Source organism: Pithys albifrons, chromosome 5 (assembly GCF_047495875.1).
Source record: "Pithys albifrons albifrons isolate INPA30051 chromosome 5, PitAlb_v1, whole genome shotgun sequence".
Classification (NCBI taxonomy): Eukaryota; Metazoa; Chordata; class Aves; order Passeriformes; family Thamnophilidae; genus Pithys; species Pithys albifrons.
The window spans coordinates 49593951-49614400 of NC_092462.1; the positions used below are offsets into that span (position 1 = coordinate 49593951).

At 37.8% G+C, this 20450-nt stretch overlaps 1 long non-coding RNA gene across 2 annotated transcripts in view; it reads right to left on the bottom strand.

Annotated features, from left to right (window-relative positions):
- Positions 1-15022: 15022 nt before the first annotated feature.
- The window catches only part of LOC139672455 (uncharacterized), a 58403-nt gene continuing 52975 nt past the window's right edge, over positions 15023-20450 (bottom strand). For both annotated transcript variants that reach the window (XR_011697928.1, XR_011697927.1), the window contains exon 4: positions 15023-15828. This is a non-coding gene — a long non-coding RNA (uncharacterized lncRNA). The remainder of the gene's footprint in view (positions 15829-20450) is intronic.

Sequence of the window (20450 nt, forward strand, 5' to 3'; positions counted from 1 at the left end):
AAGAGGGAAATGGAGTTTGCCCTGTGCCTTGGTTGGCATTGCAGGGACCTGTGGCACTGGCCTCCATAAGAAGGGAGCAGAGAAACACTGCCAATGTAGCCAATTCCTCTCTCCAACCAGGACCAATTATGTATAAATTGTTCCTGACAGATGTTTGTGTGATATGTTCTCCAAAACTGCTAGTGATGGAGATTTCTCTACTACTATTAGGAAAATTATCACAATGCTTAAGGCTAGAAATATATCTCTCTCTAACTCTAGCTCAAATCCCCCAGTTGCAATATAAGTCTGTTATTCCTTGATCTTCCTGCAATGGACATGGAAAGCAGATTAATCTACTCTCCTTATGAGAAGTCTTTGCATATCTGAAGACTGCTCAGTCTCCCTCTGGCTTTCTCCTCTTCAAACCAAGTAGCTGGAATTAATTCAACCCTTCCCTATAGATAATTTTGAAGCCCTCTGTTTATTTTTCTTGTCTTCCTCTAGATTCTCTACAGCTGATCCATGGATTTCTTGAAACAGATACTCTGTGGGAAGCAGTGCTGCTGATGCAGGGGCAGTGCTGAACAGAACAGGTTGGATGCCTTTTCTATGACCCTTTTTTAGTATATACACATTGGGCAGCTGATCCCATCCTAGCACAAATAGAAAATACTTTCTTTTCTCCCCATACACAATAATTTCAAAAATTTGTTGAGATTGATTTTGAATTCTCAAGCACTTATCAAAAGGAGGGCTCAAACTTCAATAGACTCATGCGGGAATATGTCAGTCTGTTATACCTTTTAACACACACTCTGCATTCCTGTATGTTTACAGATCAAGTAGTCTAAAGAACTGATGTATGCGTACCATAATTGCAGTGAAAGCAACAACTATGGTATTGTTAACTACCTTTATCATAAAATCAGTTTGGTTAGAAAAGACCCTTAGGATCACTGAGTAAACCTAACACTGCCAAGTCCTGTACAGTTGTGCCTGCACAACTCTATTATGTTCTGATATTAGAGGGGTTTTAATACAAAGGCCATCTTCCAACAAATCTTCCAGATCCTAAAAGTTGAAAAGTAGGAAGAAATCAGATAGGATCAAAATATTCAGAATACTTCTTGAGCAGATTTGAATAATCTGGACCAAACTCTGTCATCCTTTTTCATATGAATCTTCAACTGTATGCTAGTAAAGTCACTTCTAACTGAGTCAGATGTGACCTTTTTCTTGCTCTTGTCACTGGGCCATTATTTTACTTTGACTATTTGATAAAACTTTCAGCAGACCTGTATTTTGCCTGTCACTTTATCAATGTTCTTTCTTTACTTCCTTGAGTTTCCTGCTCTGTTTACTTCTGTGTCTATAATTCATTGCAATCTTTCTGACGTTCTTTCAAATTTCAGGAAGCATCAGCATATTTTCTCTCTTTTCTTCACTGACAGTTTGTCTGCAGCTGAAATCAGATGATGTCTCTTCATTGCTGGCAATATTTCTGTTACATTAATCTCTGTTGTCACTATTCCTTTGCAGGTAGGCCACTGATAGGAGCAGTGTAATAAACTGCCACCTAGGACACAATGCAATAATGTTGATGTTGGAAATAATATTCATTGCATAATGAATCAGAGAAATCTAGAGGCTTTTCCAAAACTGTAAATCATATCCCATATGCATTTTAGTTTGTGCATAATGACAAACAGAATAATTCGTTAATAGTGTTAGATTGGCTGTAGATTTTTTTTTCTGTTTAAGCTAAGATGGCACCAGTATTTTCCCTTCCTTTGTTTCCTTAGATCTTTCTGAGAGTGGAGTTTCTGTGTGTATTTAAGTTTGCAGAAAACTTTACCTTCTTCTCACCTGTGCTATGTGTACTACCTGTAAATGAGGCAAATAAAAATTTAGAGGATTAAAATGGCTGCAGCAGTAACTTGGAGCTACCTAAGGACAAATTAATTAAGGTTTCATACCTCAGACCACTTTGTAACTAGACAGTTTTCAGTGCTGAATTTGCAGTTCAACAGAGTATCTGCACTGCTTAGACACATCTTACCAGTGTATGTGGTGCATACGGTCTGTATGTAGTACCTACTAAATGTAGCTGTAAAGGTGAAGTCTTTCAAAGGCTTCTTGTTCTGCTGGTGCCCTGAGCAGCCGTGTACCCACCATACTCTGAAGTCTTTGTAGGATCCTCTGGTCACTCCACCCTCTGACATAAGTGCCTTTCCAGGCACGTACTCTAACTGCCCAAAGACTTCCATGGAATCAGTGGAAGTCCTTGAGTCCTATGGAAATGTCTTTCATATTAGTTGTCATGTCTGTAGACTTTTTCTCCCAATCATTCAGTGCTTATTTTAATTGTAATGGGAAACAGGCAGAAGTACTTTCCTGGCTCTGCAGCGTTCCTGAAAGAGTAGCTCTGAGAGGTGTGAATGTTTTCCAGTGCTGAATGTTTTCTTAACTCTCAGTTTTAATTGTTTTGATGCATTCAACACCTCCATTCAATCTTCCAGGCAAAGCATGCAAAAAAAGGTATTGGATGACCTATATAATTTACAGCAAATAATATCTAAATTAGATTCTAGAGGGAATAGACCCTGGTTTGTTGTCAGGGTAAAATATTTTTTCACAAATCTAATGTCTTATTTGATAACACAACTCTGAAAGAAAGGCTGTAATTGTAATGAAATAAAATAGCCATGAAGGGTGTACAATAGAAATGTAATATGAATATGTAAAGCGGAAACATTTGCCATTGTTTTGTTCTTTAAATTCTTCCAAAGATGTCATAACCCATCAGACTGTGGTCATTTGTCTGATTTGAAAATCTTTCCTTTCAACAAAAAGTGAAATGTTTCCATGGAGATCAGCCAGAGATAGCCAAATGACGAACTTCTTGGCTGTACTTTCAGTTTGGTTTCTATGGTTTCCAGACAAGGAGGGGGAAAGTGAAGTCACCGCGGTTCTTCTCTCTCTCTTTCTTTCTCTCTTTCTTTTTCGTTCTCTCTCTTTTTTCTTCCTCTCTTCCTTTCCCTTTCTTTCTTTTACTTGTTTTTCTGCACGTAAAAGGTTATTGTAAAGCAAGCGTTGCAGTTTGAGCAGTGTAGGCCCACAACAAGCAAAGGTAATTTTTGTCATCTTGGTCCTTGAAAGACTACATAAGTCAATTGTGCAGTTTTACATTTGTCCTTATTCTAGGAGAAACAAAAAAAAAAGACAAAGAGATGAGACTTTCTTAGCATTATGAGTAAAGTTACAAAGAAAATAAGTTTATAATGACTAGAATTACCTTGACTATGTACTACACAATAAGAAAATTGTAACAGGACTGACTGTGAACACTTCTTTTTAAAGGATACAAAAGCTAACAATGAAATACTGCATCCTGGAAATATCTAAAGGCCTTTAGAATAAACAATGTTGCAGTTCTCACTAGTAATACTAAACTGAATGGAAAAATTTAGGTATTACAGTAATAAGCAGGACAGCTCATGGATTTATATACAATGTCAATAGAACCCCATATTGAAAAATAAAGCTGTCATCCTGATATCTAAATTCTTATCTTTCCTTTCACCCAGCACCTTAATATTGTTTTTTTCAAAAAGTTTCACATGGTTGGTTGGAACTGGTAAATACATCCTTTTCATGATCCTTCAATGAATGTTACACAGACCATATTCCTTCCTCATGGATTTGAAGTAGGTTTTCCTCTCCATCCTGCTTCACCTTTTTCCTTTCCCAAGAACAGTAGGTATTTTTTTTACTACATCAGATACAAACTTATTTCCACCTCTCAATTTTTTTTTCAAGGCTAATTGTATTTTCAGACATAATATCTCTTCTTTCTAAAAGCTTTGAAAAGTATTTGAAATCTCTGCAGAAAACAGAGGGTTGGTGCTGTCAGAATAAGAGAGACCAAGAGGTGTCACCAGCCTGACCCACAGTAACTTAGTGAAGGAGGACTCCAGTACCTTAAACATGTGTGGGGCAATGGAAGGTGACAGGTACTGCTCATTACCCACCAATTGATTCCTAGGCACACTCTTCTGCTGGTGAAATGTTATGAAGAGATGGGAATAAGCCCTGTAAAATGTCACAGGGAAGGGATATCCCTTCCATTTATGACAATCTTTCCTTAAATTGTCCTGTGTATAACTACAAGACTGCAAACAGAAGCAAGAAGTTAAACCAAGAAGTGGGAATCTGGCATACCATTTATCTCAAATACCCTTGGGTGAGATGTAGTTTGCAGAAGTGTTACCAGGGGAATCATACTGAAATTGGCTTGTGTGGATCAGATCTGATTAATACAAACATCTAAAACATTAATTCACCGTTTGCTTCAAGATCACTGTATGAATGGAATGCTTTAGGTAACAAAATTTAATATTTCCCTTGATTAAGTAGTAACAGAAATAGTTCACTGATGCCCACTTATAAAGCATAGCAAAACAGAGTTTGGAGCTATGTAATGATTTTTAATTGTGTGCAATAAACTAAAGCAGAACTTGTTACTGGCTTGCAGAATTGTGTCTTAACCCATGTATAAAAGATTTTCCATGATGAAAAATATTTTCTTGGAGGGTATAGACTGCATGTTGTTTAGTGGAGTAGCTTTCAGTGAAGACTGTGCATTGTGTTAATCATTGCCATTATTCTGCTTTCCTGTAAGAATCATAAATCATTTTCCTAGTTTTTGCTCATCAAACCAGTATTAGTTGAGATATGGTCCATGTACCAGATGCACTTCAAAGCAGAATTCTTCCCTTCTACAGTGTGCTCCTGTTTCCGTTGTCCGGATGTATCCCAGGACTGTCTCCTATCTTTGCATCTGGGAAGAGGTTACAGAGTCAAAATGTTGTGGTGTTAGTCAGAAGGTGCTCTCTTTTCATAGAATTACAGGATTGTGAAGGTTGGAAAAGATCTTTAAGTTCTTCTAGTCCAACTGTAAACCTAACACTGTGAAGTCCACCACTAAATTATGTCCCTAAGTGCCACACATTTCCCCTCTTTTAAATAACTCTAGGGATAGTGGCAAGACCTCTTGCCTGGGCAGCCTGTTCCAATGCTTGATGACCCTTTCATGAAGTAATTTTCTCTTGTATTCAGTCCAAGCCTTCCTTGGAACAACTTGAAGCTCTTTCTTCCTCTCCTGTCACTTGTTAGTTGGGAGAAGAGACCGACCCCCATCTCACTACAACCTCCTTTCAAGTGGTTGTAGACAGTGATAAGATCCCATCTGGGCACCCTTTTCTCCAGGCTAAACAACTCCAGCTCCCTCAGCTGCTCCTCACCAGACTTGTGCTCCAGACCCTTCATCAGCTTCATTGCCCTTCTCTGGTGAGGGCCTCAGAACTGAGCACAGAATTTGAGATGCAGCCTCATCAGTGTCAATGCTAGTGGAATAGTCATCACCCTGTTTTTGCTAGCCACACTATTTGTGATACAAGCCAGGATGCCATTGGCCTTCTTGGCCACCTGGGCACACTGCTGGCTCAAGCCACTGTCAACCAGAACCCCCAGGTCCTTTTCCACCAGGCAGCTTTCCAAGTCTCTTCAGCAGTTTCCCTGCTGTGGCCAGTCTTGTATCTGTCATGTGAAAAGCAATGCTTCTTCTTTTTAACATATGCCAGATGTGCATTTTGCAACATCCATGACCTGCAAGGATAAATACAGCAGCTAGCTGTTCTGACTGCTCCCCCATGTCACAGTCCCATGACTGATGCTGCCACACAGCAAGGATGTGACTGTACTTTGACTGGGTAGTAGATGTGCAAATAATCGTGACAAGAGAGGGGGATGCAGCTTCCAGTGCAACAGAAATAGATCTATGGCCACCCTCTGGCTGCAAGTGTAGGTGTCACTTTCCTCCTCTGCACATTTTTGATAAGTTGAAATAGAATTGCATACCATAAATTATCTTCAACAATCCATATTTCCTCAGCCATACCTTTTTGCAGTGGCTTCTGTTGCTTAGAAAAGAAGAATCATTTAATAAGCATGAGGGGTTTTACCTCTGTTTAGAGCCCTCGGCTATCTGTCTGTTATCAAATCTGCACAGGAAAACTGTTGGTTTTTACCCTTCTGACAAGATCTTTTCCACTTAAGCTCATGACTCTGCTTTGCCTCTTTATATCTTGGCAGAAAGTGGCTCCCAACCTGAAGCTTTGCTAAACATGCCTGGAAATGCCTGCAAAAATACTTGAGTGTTATTTTGCCAGTAGTAAAAACAAGGAAAGACTTCTGTGGTAATTCTGAATCTTTGGCTTTTGAGTAGAAAACTGGAAACAAAAAACTGTAAGAAAACAAGTCTGATGTCATCTAGATAAAATTTAAAAACAAGGTGATGTTAACTACATGATTTATCTTAAAATCCCCAAAGGAATTCTGAGAGAGAGGTTGTGGTCAGTGAAGTCAGAAGAGCCCACAAATCCGGTGGATGAAAAAGGCTTCAATCTGTGGTGAAGGTAGGTTTTCCCCAAAGACAGTTTGTCTTTCTGAATTCTCAGCAACAAAACTTTCTGAATAAAGGGAAAAAGAGGTAAAAAATGAAAAAAACCCTCCAAACAACAAAACAAAACCAAACCCCCCCAGATTTCTTAAACATGCTGGGAGATCTGGGTGATGTGCTGAGGCACTCCTAGCCTGTCCACTACATGTATTCCCCAACCTTGACCACAAAACAGATCCCTCCACAAACTCAGCCATCCAGCTCAACTTATCATACCTCTTAACAAGCATAGTATGACACTGTTGATAAGAAGCCAGAATTTAATGTAGTTTTAACTGCCGTTGGCGCTCATGACACTTTGTGCTGCAGACATGCAGGAGACTGAGAGGACTGTACTGGGTACACAGATGTTAACTGCACTATCCCTGTTGCTGACATTAGGGCTGGTTTTAAGCATCCAGAATTGATGCTGTAGACTTTGCATTTGAACTCAGTCAGTATCTATGTGAGAAACTGCTAATTGCTCCAGAATTTGTTAGAACTTAAGCAGAAGTAAGAGGTCTGCTACTAAAAAGAACAGTAAAACATTTTTGGTTTGGTTTGTTTGTTTGGTTTGGTTTTGGTTTTTGGGTTTTGGTGTGTTGTTTTTTTCAAAATCACTTTTGAAGAGTATATAGCATGATGAGGGAAATTAAATGTCTTGAGATCAATGCTCTGACTTATTTTAATGTTGAAATTGAACAATTAAATTCAAAATTCTCAAAGGTTTTGTCTGAATGCTTTGAAGAGGTTTATTTTCTATTTAACTATTTAGGATATTATGTTGAAAGATCCTTTGTGTGAAAAAAATTATGACATTCTTAAATAGTTTTGTAGCTTGAATATTTATATTTATGAGCAGATACATATAAATATTGATATATATATATATATATATATATAAGTATCATAGTAAAAACTGTGTCCCAAGCTATCCCAACATAGCACCTCTTTTATATGGCAGTAGCAAGGCTTGGGCATATTCATTCCTGTTTCACACATCCTTCAGAAGTCACCAGATCACTTGCCCATTTTTGATAACCTGTCCAACTCAGAATTTGGAACATGTGGGACTTCAAAGAGAAGCTTTAATGTGAAGATTTTTTACTCTAAGGGCATTAGAAATGAAGAAAGGGAAAAACAGAAAGGAAAAAGAGAGAGTAAGGAATGGTACATAGGGGAAAGGGGTGTGTCTGGGGTGTGTGGAAAGGTGATTTGGGATTAAAGAGACATTCTGTGAACGGAAGTACTATTCTGAATAGAGGGACTGGCAAAACACGGACTTGGAAATTTGGTCCAGGAAAAAAAAGTCACATTGAGTTCAAAGAGGAAGGATCAAGTAGTTTTGAAACTCCTGAAAGACTCATCCTTGCTAGGGAAAATAAGTTATTTTTAATGCGCATTCGAATTTTCATGTAATACAAGTTGTATCTTGTTTCTAAACTACACAATTGTGTAGTGGTGGTATCCAAGTCTCACTGCCCGCAAGTTACGGGTTCTGCAGCCTTTGTTTTGGTCCAGACGGTATTCTGACCTGGTTTAACTATTGCTTTCACTGATTGTTATACACCATTTTACGATCAGCTAAGGTCCAAGCAAACTCAAGAGGAAACTGTATTTTAATTCTGCTTTCGATGCGTTCCCAATGTACTGCAGACGCGTCAGGACACCTTATTGAAGGGCCATGTCCATACCTCTGCGTTGCAGCAGGGTATACACCAAGACATTCCCTAACGAGCCACAACGCGTAGCTGTTAACACCTGGTATCTGAACTCTATTGAAAAGCTCCTCCTGTGTTCCCGTCGGGGTGTATCTTCCTTCTGCGACGCTCGGAAGAGAAGGAGCGTCTTGCTGCCACCTATTGATAGTGCAGCGGAAGAGCCGCAGCCGCTGCGCTCGGGCGAGCGTCCTGTCCACCCTGGTTCGCACCGCTTTTAATCTCCGCTTGCAGAGGGAACGAGGTGTTGTTATCCTCACTGACTGAATAACCTGAAAGTGGTTTGAAATTGATGCAGCGTGAGCATAATCAAATCTCAGCCCCGGGTCACGGTGTATGAGAGTTCAGGTGCCCCGGAGATGGGGAGAGAAGGGAGAAAGTGCCCTGGGGCTTCTGCGAGAAAAAATTCCACAGCAGATTGTAATAAGAGTTAAAAGACCTGACACAGAGATCTGAATGCTTGTAAAGCAATGATTGTTAGACCATTCAGGAGCATGAAGATCTCTTGCCAAGGCTTTGTAAAAGGCAAATGGCCACAAAGGCTCAAGCAGAGCAAGTGAAGAGGACTGATGGTGCTTAGGAGCAGTGACACTACCAGTCAGAAGACAGTGTAAAAGGAACCTCTTCATGACAGCACATCTCCCTGGGAGGTAAGCAAGGATGTGTAAGGTTGTGCCAGGCTGTGTATCTTCACTAACCATGGGTAGTCTCTGAAAAGTGGGGGGAAAACATGGGACCAGAGGTCTTTAATATTGGATATTCCCTTCAACAGATGGGGAAACTGAGTCAAAAGACTAGGAATGCCTGAGTTGTGGAAGCATGTGCTTTGCTTTTTGTGCAAACACATCTGTTATTTATTGGTGTTTAATTCCCTGAATTAATGCAAATTTTTTTTCTATATAGCTTTTTTTTTTTAATACAGTGACTTTCAAACACAGGAAAATTCTGCTTGCAGGAGGTTTCTGTCATTTTTCTGTACGTTCCAGGGAATGGCTACCAGCTGTTGCCTCTTATGAGGAGAAGGAATTAATAGATGTTTGATCCTTGCTGTCTTTGTTTACTTATTAAGAGTAAAGTGCCACCAAACCACATTCAAAGATATTAGACAAATAGTATACATGAATTTCTTGCTATTAATTTAATGCTAATATGAAAATGTTAAAATTAGAAAGATAATATCCAAGAGCTGAAATAAAAAAATTCTACCCTTAAAAAATAACCTAAACCCAACACACTGAGGAGTACTTAAACCAAGTGTAATTTTCTGTCTTATAGATGTTTTTAATACTTCTTTTTTGTTGTTAATGTAATTGAGTGTAATTAAAAGCTTTTCAGCAACCGCAGTCTGCATCTGGAAAGGCAGAATATTAAGGCCATTTTAATTTTTTCACGGGTCATTGGAGTAGAGCAGTATTGGATAGTGCACAGATTGTCTTCATGCTGTGTTTGCTATCGATAGAGAATGTGTATAGGAAAAAAACCCTCTTTCTCAGAAATAATGCAAGCTTTATTTCTGGTAAGACATAATTAATAGAGAAGAGCAAAAGTATTAGTGTCTGCTTATTAGGATCATATAATTCCACAAAGGCTGTGATCTTTTGTGATCTGCCAAAACTACTACACCCCCTTAGGAGAGGCATAAGTGGTCCACTGTACCAAGACAGCTGCTGAAGTGAACACTCAGCCAAAATGTAGTTGCTGTGGTTCACGCTGAGTAGCCTGGTCTGCATGACTGTCTGACATCACAGAGCCCCAGCATCAGAAATGCTGGCCACCAGAGCAAGTGGAGCCTTTGAATCAGTGTTGCTGCTCTCATCTAAAGGTGTTGAGTGTTCTTTGGTAAACATGGAAGGGTGCAGTTTTGATCGGGTGATAGAAGACCAGGCAGCTTCAGCAAATGCCTCAGGTCATTGTTTGCTGGCTATACTCACACTTGTGTACTTCCCCTGCAAACTCATGCTGTTGGTGACTTGTCCCACTCTCCTGCACCAAACATGTGTAGGTATGATGAGTCCTTACCAAGAAACACCTGGGCTGCATCTGAGGAGGTAAAAAGGGCAAACTGCTGCTGAGGTGTCTCCTTTCTTGCTGGCATTCTGAGCCCCGCATTAGTAAATTATTCCTGATGATCTGCCTCTCAACTGTCCACTCACAGTGTCACCTCTGCCATCTGCTGCCACAATTTTCATAGCTCCTCATTCAAGTAAGTAAACCCACAAAGCATTTCCCTTAGGTCCATTTGATACAAATCAGGGAAACAAGCAGCTGTTACACAATAATTAAGAGAAAAATTTCAAGACTGCTGTTTCATTAGTCTTTTCAGTTAAACTCTGCTAAGCTTCTTCCTGAAAGTGAACTTTTTCTGGAAAACAGGGAGAAAGAATGAGAGAGGGGAAAGAGACAATGTGGTTTGGGTGTTTTTTTTTGTTTGTTTGTTTTGTTTTTGTTTTTAAATGCTCTATAGATGTCAGTGAGAAGCTGTAGGTTTGGAAACCACACTGGGGAGCACAACAGAATGGGAAGATTGTGCTGAGAGAACTGAGACCTAGGAGGAGGTTTTTCAAACTAAATATCATAGGGAGAATGTCAAATTGTTTTTTTCATAGTGCATTTTTCCACCAACAATCTATACATGAGTTTAGGAAAAATGTCAAGACAATGATGTTTAATGCTGGCACTATATGTTCTTGCTGGTATCTATATTTCCTTTTTATTTGGTGTTGAGATTACTGAAAGAATGCTACATTCAGTTCTGAAGTCTGTAATTAAAAAAAAAGAAGTATTGGAAAAGGTTCAGAAAAGAAAAAAAGAGTGAGGGAACAACTAGATAATAGGCCTTTAATAAGTTCCTCAATCATCACAGTCTGTTTAACTTATCAAGGAAAAATTCAAGTGCTGAAAATTCCACTTACAACAGTGAGAACAAGTTTTAATAAGACAATTTTAGTATCTGACTTGTGAAAGAAGAAATATTCAAACTTGAAATAAGTGAAGCTTCTTATTAAAATGTGATCATCCATTGCAATTGTTGTCAGAGTGGAGCAGTTTCCTCAGCTCTGTAAAGTTTCTAGAGGTGTTTGGACACTTTCTAGATAGTGTTGTTTGTGTTTTGTGATTCTTTAATTTGTCTTTTTTGTTTGTGTTTTTACTATAACAATGCCTATCAGCATTTTAATGTTAGTTCTAAATGTTGAGCAAATCTTATCAAGATATCAGTGCTATTTCAAGATATCAGAAGGTGGTACTGCCCTACTGCTTCATGTTCTCTGCTGGATTTGCAGAAAATTCTGATAGCTTTTGAGGGACTTACTTCAAATTTTTTTAGACTAGGCACTATATTGCCTGACCATACAAATTTCATGTATTCAAAACTGGAATCTCTGAGAACTACAGGACTATAAACTTTACTTCTAAAATAATTGTAGGTGCCTTAGATCTACTACTACTGGAGAGGCAGTAGTTGACATTCTCATATGTATGTTCACGTTTTTCATTTGATCTTCTTTTATCATTATAGTTTCTAAGTAGCTCACCCTTTTACACACTGGTTATTTCATCTTCCATAAATCCCTGAAATATGAAGGGGGTGTAATGTTGTGTAACAGGCTATTCTAGATAAGAACTACTTTGTGCCTGGTGAGTTTTATCTGAAGTCGGTGCAGAGAGCAGAGGACAGGTCACAAAAATGTATATTCCGTGGTGCTAATGCAGTGGAGATGTAATTGTTTTCACCTCTGGAGTAGGAAAGCTCTTGGGGCATCTTTTGAATGTTAACTCAATTCTTATAACATCTTTTTCTTAGGGATCTATTTTATCTATTTATGAAAGTGAAGAGGTACCTTTTTATTTTCCTCTCTGCAGTAGCCAGGACATGGAGAAGGCAAATACAATTCTAATTTGCTTGTAACAGAACTTTGCACAAAATGAGAGGAAAAAGATTCACTGTAAGACAAATTCTTGAAACCTAACCAGAAATATTCTATTTTGGTTATTTAGAATTTTTAATTATTCTTTATCTCTCTCAATTACATGATCTTAAAGAAAAATATTTTCAAGTGTGAATTTATTTCAGATTTACAGATGACCTTCATTTACTGTACAAAATTCTGGTTGTACTTCTGTTTTACTTTTAAAAAACTATTTATTTGTCAGGGTACCTGCTTTTCAAAACATAGATAATTCTTAAGCAGTCTTTAACTACAATTAAAAACAACCTTTCAATAATGTAATGACATTGCATTGGCATATATAGCATATTACTATTATGTACCCAAAGTTTCATGCAGTTATATGAAAGCTGAAAGGCTTGCTTTTTAAAGTAAAGATATCTGCAGGTAAACTTGTAAGTGAGATCATTTGATGTTTCAGCAACAGTAAAAATTTTCCTATTTCACTATAACCCAAGTAACACTGTCTTTTATATATGTCACAACTGTATTTCTACAGTTAATACTTGAATTATTTTTTTCTTCTTTTTTTAGCCAAAAAGGTGGATATGAGAAAGCCACATGAACTTTCAGCTGATAAATTACAGCATAAACATCACTCCTGTTTCTGTGGTTGTCTGCTCAGTATACTTCTTTTATACAGGCAGATCCCCTTCTAAACCATAAACAAGAGTTCATCTTTTTCACAAGTTATCTCTGTAATTTGCTGCTACTTTTACAGAAGAGATGTGTCCTGTATAGTGAGAAGACTCTCCTGTATTGTTTGTGTATTGACTAAAAAATTTTTAGATGTATAACCTTTTTAGAATGGTTATAATTAAACTCCTACCAAATGTTGCACGCTTGGTATGACTTATGGTACCACAGTGTGTGTATCTTTGTGTTTCTTTAAAAACCTTGTTTAAAAAAGTGCAGGATGTGAAACAATGCAAAATTTACAAAGCTTCCTTCTAGAATCATTTACGTTCCTTTAGGTTGAGTGCACTTGGGTTCAGAGCTAAGAGGGTGGGTTAACCTTTGCTTCTGTTAGTAAAATATAGTATTTATACTGTTTTTCTCCATTCGTTCAAGTATTTCATGTTAATAAGAAAGCAATCAAAAGAGAAGAAAATTCACAGGAAAGTTTATCACAACAGAGTGTAAATGCCAAACCAGGATGAAAATAGTGGGAATTATATGAACGAACTAACCACTTTTGGCATCAATATTGAAGTCTGTTGTTTAACTTCATTCTTCAAAAAAATAACACGTTTTGTATTTACTATTGACTCTTTGATCACTATTTTTCATCTATAAAGAAAATGAAAGCCAGAATTAATATTGTCACGTATGACAAACTAAAGGCAAAAAATTAGCTCAGGAAAACACAATGTCTTTATTTGACATGGAAAGTCTGATTTATTTATCTTTTCCCTCACATTTTTTGCCTTCTGAGTTATCTGTATGTGTGCATGACTCCTGCAGCAAATCAAAAGGATAAGATAAAGGGGGTGGTATGTCTCAGAGAGGCTATTTAAATTATTTTAAGATTATTAAGCAGATGTTCACAGCAGATGTTCCAGAAACTGGACAAGCTATTCATCTGCAGGGTTGTAAAATTACATTTGTCACCATAAAAATGGATATACTTTTCATTTTCTGTTTTCATTGCTTGTGATGCCAAGGCGGTGAAATACTTCCTGAATTACTGTTATGTCACTTTGACATAATTCAGCACAACTATTAAATGTGACTTATGAATTGAGTGACTTGCTCACTTGATATCATTGTTCATAAAATGTGCGATTTTTTACTGTGTTTGCTAAGTTGCTATCGATTCAGCTTACAGTTTGAATGGTTTTTGTCTTCTTCAAACACCAACCCTTAGTGTTGAGACCAATAGCATTACACGTCAGCATTACCTCTTCAAAACCAGATGACTGTCATGGAAAGGCAGTGGAAGATGTAGAGGTACTGGGGCCCTTAGAGAATTATAACCATTAGTCTCAGGAACATGTGATACGTGAACTTTCAGTTACCTGATGCGATTTTAGTCAGGCAGCAGAGCCAAACAGTTTGCCTCCTTTTCACATTCTATGCCTGTGTAAGAGACATACCACAAAATAAAGTACTTCCTTAGATGCCTTAAACTGAGTTGTTTTTCTATGTGTTGATACTTCCTTTTGTTGCTGCTACAAGAATACATAAGTAAGGTAACATACAAGGATTGAATATGACAATTTTAAACAGCCTAATAATCCACTAGTAAAGTTAATGTGAAGGTCTTTCCTTCTGTCATAGCCATTTATGCTGACAGAGTTGCCTTGAGAGAATATTATCCTGTTATACACAAATGTCAGATCTGTCCCAGTAATTTTAAATGACTTCAAGTGCTCCAGAAATCTGAGACCAAACCAAGAGAAATGGTCTTTATATCCTTTCTGATTATAAGGATGCAAAAGGATGCTTCATGTGTGTTATATGGATTCGCAAAACACCAGATTCTCAGAGGAACTGTGCTTTGTTGGTACATTTTAGGTGAAACACATACTGTGGTCTTTGCTGTTGGTGTCCTGCCTCTCATTTGTGTTGAGGTGAAATAAAGCACCCAAGAAGTATCTGACTGCCTAATGCTGGAATAGGCCACTTCTACTTCATTCCAGGTGACAACTATACTTTTGGGGCGGTGTGTTGTGTTTTAGTTTTTTTTTTTTATTCTGGTCTCTCTCTGGGGAAAACACAGCTTAGGAAACTGCATGTAGCTTCCTTGTAGAGACTAGTCCAAAGAGCTGTGAGCACATCTGTGATGAAACACACCACCCTGAGACACCACTTTTAAACCTTGGAAAGACTTGGGCGAAGGTAAAGTTACACTGAGTGTAATAATCAATTCTACTTAAAGGAAAATCTGTTCTTTATATTGGATAAATAATGGAAAGCAAATGATAAATGCAATAGAATATAATCATAGAGATGGCTGATGAAATAATTTAAAGAATAATCAAATATCCGTGGTTACTTTGGTTAAAAATCATGCAAAGATTCTTTGATATATCTGAGGAATAAAAGAGCTTAATTTAGAGACACAGGTATTATTAAATGTTGATTATAAATAATAATGTGGAGGCAAGTGGTTCAGGACCCAGCCCTGTTCTGAAGCAGGGTAATACCTCCACCATATATGGTATGGTAGGTAGGTTCCCAGTTGTAGCAAAGAGAGCTGTGAGACTTGTATCTACTAAAATTAAACATTTTCAAACTACACATTTTGACAGCATATACTCAGACTTTTAAAGGGATTCAGTAAGCATATATTTTTTTGCCCCAAACTACATTTCTTCACCTGCAAACCCTGCATGAGGATGTTAAAATAAAACAGCTGGGTAATATTAAAAAAAACAAAACGCTCTCCCAACCAACCAAACACCTCCCTCCCTTCCAAACCCATCATTCAATAATACCTGTGACCTAACCAAGAAGAAAGCAAAACAAGCAATTACTGAGAATATTATCACATTCTGGACCAATGGGCCAACAAACCAGAAAGCATTCTCTTCTCTGCTCCTATCTCAATCAAAATCCAGGAGATGTAAGCTGAAGGTAGAAATCTCCAGTTTTAAAGAGGCAGGCTTCTTCATATAAGGATAATTAGGTGTTTCAAAAGAGTAGCACTGGAGGATGACATTGCACCAATTTCTGACACCTGAAAATAGAGGCAAAATATTTCTTACAATGGTTTTAATTATGCTATTTCTTTCCTTTTTTTTTTTTTGTTGTTGTTGTTGTAAGGATGCCCAGATAAAATATGTATTTCGTGTAGCACACTTTTAACATTTGCAGCTGCATAACAAAAGATAGGCTGGATATGAGCCAACAATGTGTACTTGCAGCCCAGAAAGCCAACCATGTTTTGGGCTGCATCAAAAGCAGACTGACAAGCAGGGCAAGGGAGGGGATTCTGCTTCTCTTCTCTGCACTCATAAGACTCTCCCTTGAATACTGCATCCAGCTCTGGGGTCACCAGCACATGAAGGACATTGATCCTGATGCCTTGAGAGACCCCAAGAACAAGACTCCAAGCCAGTTTAGTGTGGGATAAGATAAAAGGTAGATTCTTTAATGTCTAGGCTTAGGGCTTTCAGGAATACATGATGAGGCACTTCTTGAACACTGATTTCTATGGGTTTTATAATATTGTCTACCCAATCCCCAGTTCATACATCTCTCAGTCCAGCCCCTTCCTGCCCTTGGCCCCTCATCCTCAGAATTTGAGTCTAGGGGACAGTGGGACCCTCTTTTCATCATTTTGTCTTCCTCAGCACACGTAGAGCATTTGGAGCTTTTCCAGTGTTCTTAGACCCAAGGTTTGTTGGCTCATGTTTATGTCTCATTCTGCAGGCCTTTTGATATTCTTCAGCTTTCTACCTTGAATAGAGTCTAAACAGCTAAAAGAATTTGAGCTATTGATATGTGGTAGAGGTTGGCATGTATAAACATTGAACTTAAGTTGCTGGCAATATTAACACACTAGTGTGCATTTTACTACAATTAAAATTACTCCTAAAATCTATAAAAATGAAAACAATAAAAAAAACCCCAAGGCATCAATCTATTGGAATGATTCCAGAAGTGGGCCACCAAGATGATTAGAAGGGTGGAGCACCTCCCCTAATAGCAAAGTCTGAGATAATTGGGATTGTTCAGCCTGGAGAAGAGAAGACTTTGGGGTTACCTAATTGTGGCCTTCCGGTACCTAAAAGGAGCCTACAAGAAACATGGAAAGGGATTTTTAGAAAGGCATGTAGTGACAGGACAAGATGGAATGGCATCAAACTGAAGGAGGGAAGATTTAGATTAGCTCTTTGGAAGAAATATTTTTACCCATAGGATAATGAGACACTGGAACAGTTTTCCCAGAGAATTCATGGATGCCCCACGTATGGAAATGTTCAAGGCCAGGTTGGATGAGGTTCTGAGCAATCTGGTCTAGTGGAAAGTGTCCCTGCCCATGGCAGGTGGGTTGGAACTGGATGATCTTTAAGGTCCCTTCCAACTCAAACCATTCTATAATTCTATGTAAACAGCCTGTAGAATTGAATCACCTGCTTTAACTGAATCTCCAAAATCAGCTCATTCCCTAGGAGGGTCTGAAGGAATTTACATCAATCAATCAATCAATCAATCAATCAATCAATTAATTAGAACATTCAGAATTTGGTCAGATGATAGGGTAAGTTAGGAAGGCTGTGTTCCCTTGGTTTGGCTGGCAGGAGCTTAGTCTTGAAAATAAAGGTAGTGGGGCTTCTATAGATGACTTCTGGATGTTTCATTTTTTCCTTACCTTGGACATTGGTCTCTTGTTTGCTCTCTGTAAAAAATCAGTTTATGTATTCATCTAAGAAGTGTAAAAATTCTGCATAAATCAAGTGACAGGACTCTGTATAGGTGTATCTGCAGGAAATTACAATGATGCATGACTGTGGTTACCCAGGTTTTAAACACATGCATCACTGTGAAGCTTTAGATTTACTTGTATCCTACCATGAAAGTCATAAAGAAATGAAAAATGTGTACATTTGTTGTTTAGTAAGCTGTAGATCAGCAGTGATATGAAGGCAAGGCGCTAAATGTAGATAACGTAGTTACTTTCTCTTTGTTTAAACATTGTAAATGTAGGATGAAATTGGAGTTTTTTTTCTGTCTTTTGTTTAGTCACTTATCTTTTTATTAGTTGGCTGCTTTCTATCCCCATTTCACTCTTCCTGATTACCCTCCTCACTATTGCAAGAGATTGCTGCATAGATAACTATACCAAAATTGCTGTTGGTAAGAAAGGATACACTTTCAAATACTCCTGTTAATATTAGAGAGCAAAGAAAAGTGACTTCCTGAAACAAATTACTTTGGGGTTTTGGTCATTTTGTAGGAAAACAGTATTGAATCATCTTTGATCCTAAGGCCTTAATCTCTAACTTGGCTGTAGTGTGTGGGAAGGAGGATACTTGGAAGTATTTATTGCCTGAGAGACAAAAAAGAATAGGAAAAGTGGTGATCTAGTGGAAGAGAAGAAAACATGAATCATGGTGGTATGTTTTTTCTTTTCCTCAATCTAATATGAAATAAGAGCAACCAGACAGTCTTATTGCTACAGTCTTTGGATTAACTCTTCTGAGTGCCTGGATTCTAGGTAGTTCTGTAAAAATTACTGTGGCTTGAAGAATGCATAGAAACACTCCATGAGTATCTATGTATCTCATTTGGCACAGGATGGAAAGCTACCCCAGAATGACTTCACATCAATTACTGCTATTGAGACATTGTTCCAGTTAAGTTGTATTAAAAAATTGGCTTGTCATTATATCAAAATATTGTCCATTCTTCTTACTTTCTCAATACTCAGTAACATATGTTAAATTTGTTATTGTTTCTTGTTGAAGGTGGTATTTGACTTATTAAATTGTGCAACTGATCTTTTTGTGGTGTGATTGTTTTGTAAAAATAAGTCTGCTTGTTGTGTACAATCTACTTTACCTTGCATGCCTGCTTCAGATATATTTTAATTTAGGTACAGCTAGGGATAAAAGCTTGACGACATAAACTCTAATTGATTGATGCATGAATTTATATTCCTGGGTCACAGGGCAGTTAATTACTAAATCCAAAGGTCCTGCCTAATTTGAATCTGAGAGTTTAAACCATGTTGTGACAGCAAGCCCTGTCCTCTGTTGAGTCTCAGTGTGTGGCTGGAGCTGTCAGGTGTACAAACACTGTCCAGAGAGTTGGAGACCCTCCATAAAGATGTATACTCTAACCAGGAGAGAAAGAAATAAAATTTTTAATCATTTTTGAAGATATCTAATAAGGAAGGGAAGTTAGGACTTGTCTGAAATAAATTTTTTGTCTGTGAAATACATAGCATATTTGGTGCTTCAGTGGCTTGGGTAATAAATAGTATTTTTGCTTAATTACTTATTTATATATATTTTTTTAAAAAACTGCATAAATTCATCTTTTATGACATCAGTACTACTGCATGTGAGGCTGGTGGGAAGGGTCCTGTCTTATCTTAGTACAAGAACTGCTTTAGTAATGTTTGATTCAGAAGCCTGTATGATTAAAGTCCTGATACAATGATACAAGTGGCATAAACCTGATTTGGGGGCTCTTAGACAAGCAGACCTCATTTTGCAAAGTGATTGTTTTCATGAGAAGAGTTCACATTTGACGAAATGGATACTCCTGTGAAACACAGGTGCACTTAGGGGAAAATTGGAGCTCTGCTGTACTGAGCTCCATCAAAAGACTGCCTGGTACTTTTAACCAGTGGATTTAATTTTAAATAAAACATCTGTTTACATGTTAATTCATCTTCTCTGTTTTTAAATATCAAAAAAAGAATCCAGAGGAAAAATATGCCAAACTAACATTAAGAGTCTGATTAAATTTTGGAGATGCAGAGGTAGGGCTCAAGCTAACGAGTCTTATTTTTGTGCTGGGGTATTGTACCTTGTTTTGTTTGCAAGGTTCTTCTCCTGATAGACTGTAACAGCTGCTGAAGCACACCTTTAATGAATAAGGACTGGTTTAGCCTTGACTGTAAATGATTTTTATTCTATGCTCCCCTGCTTCAGCTATATCCTTGAGATGCATCCTTTCATGTGAAAGAGGTTTAGAGAGCAGAATGAAAAAGATCAGACTATTAAATGTACATGCTAACAGGAATTTAAATTTCAGGCTCAGTTGTTGTCCTAGTATTGTGGTTGATGGAAAATTACACCTAAGCATGACCCCTGCAGAAGTGCTTTTTGACTAAACAGAACTTTTGTATGAAAATAGGTGCTTTCCCCAGGAGGAGAGACTGACCTACAAAGGACAGCTACAGAACAAAGCACACAAATTTTCCTAGAAAAGCTGCAGCAGTATTTCCAAAATTTAACCAAAATACTTGGATTTTTATATTCTCTTCATCCTTATATATAATCCAACATTTTGTTTATGACCATCACCTACAAACTGAATTCATAAATTCACTGGAAAACTCAAGAATGAAATATAAGAATGTGTATACATCAGCAGAGACTAGATAGCAATGAATTTAGTCAGAAGGGACTGCTCTGCACAATATTTCCTGCATTGCTCAGAGAGGCTGTTGGAGGGCACACTAGATTTGATAATGAAAGTCTGGAAATGCTCTGAGTGATGGAGCTATCCATCATGAAGATAAAGTCTTGGGTATGTTGTATCAGTCTGACTTAGTGAATGGCTCCAGACTATGAAACTTGCTCCTTTAGGAGCTTTCTTCTGCACAAATATGTAGGAAAGTTA